This window comes from Solanum pennellii, chromosome 6, assembly GCF_001406875.1.
Source record: "Solanum pennellii chromosome 6, SPENNV200".
In the NCBI taxonomy this organism is placed as follows: domain Eukaryota; kingdom Viridiplantae; phylum Streptophyta; class Magnoliopsida; order Solanales; family Solanaceae; genus Solanum; species Solanum pennellii.
This window is the reverse complement of record NC_028642.1, coordinates 3,267,080-3,272,065: the sequence shown is the minus strand read 5'-3', so window position 1 is coordinate 3,272,065 and position 4,986 is coordinate 3,267,080. Positions and strand designations below refer to the sequence as shown.

At 29.2% G+C, this 4,986-nt stretch overlaps 1 pseudogene; it reads right to left on the bottom strand.

Annotated features, from left to right (window-relative positions):
- Positions 1-2,264: 2,264 nt before the first annotated feature.
- On the bottom strand, positions 2,265-4,980 carry LOC107021168 (annotated as a pseudogene).
- Positions 4,981-4,986: the final 6 nt, after the last annotated feature.

Here is a 4,986-nt window from a genome sequence, read left to right as displayed (position 1 = left end):
AAAGACAAGTAAAATTTATTCGGGGGTTTGAGTCACGTTAAATAGAGAAAAACAAAGTTGAAAAAAGAATTTTTGGAATCACCAATTTTTGTTATCTTTTTGCACCAAGTATGAAGGTATACACTTCATTTGGATGGTGGTTACATATTCTTTCTATAATATATTGTATTGTAATGTATTGCTTTATAATATTTGGTTACATTATGTCATTTTAGGTCGTTAAATTATGTCAACAATTTTAAATCTATAAGAAAAGGAAGATATATAACTACTATAAAAAGGTAGGATAAAAGAAAAAATAATTATTAAATAATAATAAGTAAAATAAAAATGAGGAGGAAAAAGATAATAATGTGATCATACCAAATTGATCGCTACATAAAATCTACTCAATTACATATCGGTTTTCTAAAATGCCAACTACTTCTCCGATCACTTTAATTTTTCCATTTTAAACTTTGCACACCCCCTTGATAAATTATAATTAATATTAGTATTCTCATATTAATTGACGTATAACCTTAGCCTTAGGTCTTGAGAATATTGTAGGAAATAAATAATTAATATGGAGTATAAAACAAAAAATAATAATTATTTTTTTAATTTATTTTTTCTAAGGACGACAAGCGATCCTATCCAGAGGGATCATATTAAAGACCCCCTTGATAAATGGGAAAATTTCATATATGGCAAACTTATTTGATTAAATAATATTATATGGGTATAGTTTACCTAATTACATTATATGGGTATAGTTTAGTTATTAAAGGTGTCTTTAATTTTGTATATAAATTTTTTTTTATTTATACAATTATATTTTAAAAAGTTGTTTGTAACTGAAGCATTAAATATGGTAACAATAAATCAAGATAATGCCACAATTTTAGGGAAACGTCCCTTTTTTAAAGCCAAACGTTCAAATTCAAAAAAAATAATTCATACAGCCATTGAAACAAAAAAATAATTTTTTTTTTGCTCTTTGTGAAACTGAAGTTCAGCAATTTTGGCAATCGAATACAGGTAAGTTTTTATTCGATGAAATTTTTTGTTTATTGGTTTTAGAATTTGTGAATTGTTTTCGATCGTTTGTTTTTTTTAAAAAAAAATCAAAATATGATTTTGTTAAGCTGAATTTGTGTTCATTCGTTAGTGTGAGTGGTTTTTTTTTTTAAATTCAAAATATGATTTTGTTAAGCTGAAATTTTGCAATATACAATTATATACTGTTCATGTAATTGTATATGTGATTCGCGGTATTTGTATATTTTGAAAGCTTCAATATTAATATCAGTGTTCATAATTGTATACATTCATAAATCATGTGTTTTATTTTTTTTTATAGAATTATATACTATTGTAGATGTAGTGTTTGTATATTAAAAATAATAATAGTATAAAAATTCTATGTCATACGATTTATTTTTTGGAATAAGAATACACTATTGTAGATGTAGTGTTTGTATATTAAAAAGAAAAACAGTATAAAATTTCTATAATTTGATTGTATAAAAATTGTTGTATTAATTGTATATATGATCTCATTGAATTATTTGAAATATATATAAATATTCTTTTCATAAATGTACAGATAATGGGCTCATTAGCTATTTTGGTTATGCATTCTGGAAAATGGGACGATACAAATTGTTACGTTGATTATACTATAGAGGGAGTAGTTTTTAAGGAACAGTCAACGTTTCTTGATTTTTATACTACTATTGCCAAACAGATTGGTGTTGATATGAATAATAAGACTTTGAAGATTGAGTACAAGGTTGAAGAAAACAATAAACGAATGGTTATACACAATGACATGGGTGTCAGAGTGTACGTAATGCTAAAAAAGGCCAACATTGATTTTAACAAATTTCCTATTTGTATAACTATTTTGGATTCATGTGATAGACAGATTTCTCAGTGTAAAGAGATGGGGGTGTTGGCAACTGTTGCAGAAAATGATTGTCTTGATATGATTGTTGTTGAATTGGAGGATACAAATGTTGCATTTGTATCGATTGATACAACTTGGGTGATTTCAGACGAATCTAATAAGCATGTTGAGGTTGATCAAGTATACAAGGACAAATCAATTTTGAAAGCAGTCATGGAAAGATATATTTATTTATATGCTACGTTGTACAAAATAACACAAAAAGATATATCTTATATTTTTATAACACTAAAATGATAGTTCAAAACAAAGAAAATGATATTACGAGTTAATTAAAACAAAAATTATCTTAAAATTGTTAATCTACAACTAATATTTAAACTGTCAACGTAAAAACCAAAACAATGCTACAACTAAGGTATAAACCTACTGGATTGTAATCCTTTCAGAACTGTTGTTTTCTGTGCGATTCCTGACGGGTTTTAAAGGCGCTTCACTATCACTGACAGCTCCGGCTTGTATCTTTTGATTGCCGTAATTCCACAACAATGCACCGTATCTAAGGCGAATTTCTTCTGGGTCTAAAACTGCTAGAATGTCTTTCCTCTCACTCAAGAACTCCGCGTATGACGCAACATACACTCCACAGTCCCTAAAAAAATTATATGAAAAAACAGTTCAAATGTTATTATACTACTTAAAGTGTAACTATGTTCAATAAAATAGAAATTTATTGAATTATATAACTTACAAACTAGCAGCTGGTTGTTGGGGAAGGTCTTCCACATATACAATTTCGAAGGAATCATATACGGTATGACCTTGATATCGATGGTGGCTTGCAATATCCAAACCTTTCTTCAGATAGAAATCAGACTTTACAAGATACATTGGTATAAGCTGTGCATACTTCTTGATGTGATTGACAACAAATGAGTGGTGAAGAGAATTGTTGATTGAGTCATACACCTTGATGCATCGATCATTGAAAGATATGACAATCAGAATCCAATGTAACCTGCCTTCTAAGTTAACCGGGATGAATACATCATCGACTGTGTGCCATGGTGCATACGCTAGCATCTTGTATCCATTAATATAATCAATAATCATCTCGTCTAACACTTCCTTAGAAAGGTCACCTTTTATTCCATAATATGCATTCCAAGCATTTAGAAAAACAGTGTTGAAATTGCAACATAGATTTGTGAATTTGTATGTGCTACTGTTGGAGTATTTGGCCTTTTTCCTTATATAGTAGAATAAGACATCTATGTGCTGTGATATAATGAGTAATAATATTATAATTTATACATTATACAATTTCATTTTACTTAAACATTTTTAATAATATAAAAATAGAAACATACCGAGTTATCAATCAACTGGCGCTCAAACCCGATATTGTAGAACCAATTCTTGTTGTCAATTGTCGCTACACCAAAATTAAACAAATGTGGTAATGTTGCCTTTCCTTTCTTGTAGCGATCCTCCGCATAGTTCCTATTATAAATAATACAAAATAACTACACAAAACAAACAATTAAAAATACAAGTGTATACAAAAAAAATATGTTACTTTTTGTAATGCTTGACGAGTAAGTCTTCTTTCAGCCATATCCAAAAATTTGAAAACAAATCAGATTCTTCCTTGTCAGATAATGATACAAAAGGATGTTTCATGTAAAACACAACTGGTTGTCGGGACGAACTACCTGAAAAGATATGTATATAAATATTTACATCATGCAAACAATATGCTTATTTATGAAAATGTAAACATAAATAATTGTTGCTTACCAACATCCGACCCAAACGAAGTCATGTATGGAGATATGTTGAATGGACCTGGGCGTCTATGCCTAACAGCTGGCATTGGTGTTACTTCAGCTTCAACTTGTTTTTGTAATACATTGTTTTGCAGTGTGTTCACGCTTGGAAGAAGATGGTCTGGCAATTCATCCTGTGATTCAATTACAACTGTTTCCTGATTTGAATCAGGCATGTATACCATTTGTATAGGCGCTGCAACTATAATAGACTCCTCTACTTCTGCAATACGCTCGTGAGATGCAGCCTTGTATATGTTATATATTACCCGACTGTTTGAGCTACTTTCAGTTTCCCTTTGGGCATTTTGCTGGGCATCCACAGTAGCATACAACACTAATTGATCTTGTGAGGCAGTGCCACTTACATCATTCAAATTATCACCCAAAACAACTTGATCCAACAGTGGAGAATTCGGGTTTAGTTCTTGCAAGTTATCTCCCAGCTTAAACAGAAAATAATAACTTAAATATCTAACAAATTGATTATAAACCATTATAATAAATTTTAAAATGTATATAATCATTTACGGATACCTCATGATCTTTTAATGCACTTGGATGACCTATCGGTTTTTTTTTTGCACCTAACTGTGAAGACTTGATATTTGACTGATGAACACGAGTGATATGCGTTTCTTGCATGACATCTTCAAATGTACCCTGAAAATAATGTAAACAATATAAGAAAATATGTTGTAGTATATTCTGTATAAAAATAAGTAATATGCTGATTTATAGTAATTTGAGCTATACTAGTATATAGTTCTTAATTATTTAATTTCAATATGTGTATAAACTGAATTAATGTGTATAAACTGAATTTACTTATATACAATTTATTTCATTTCAATATGTGTTTAAACTGAATTAATGTATAAATATTGCAAAATAATACCTCTTGTTCTGTCAAATTTGCAGATTGACTTTTGGGGTTCATGTGGTGTGTATGTGGGCTGGTGATGAACATCTCCGATGGGTGATTCTTGATCATCATCAACGACATTAACCTGAAAATAATTATACAACTGTATTCATTAGTATATATTATATTGTATATAAAAAATTAAAACAAAAAATTTATACATGTGATACCTTGGAATTCATGGCTTCCAACACTGTTTTGAATTTGTCTTCAAGCATTTTTCTCAAATCAGCGAACTCGTCCTTGACCTATGTGAAAAAGGTGCATATTTTATTAATAATTGTATATAATCTTTTCAAATAACATATATTTGAATTGTATATTTGATTACCGATTTTTTG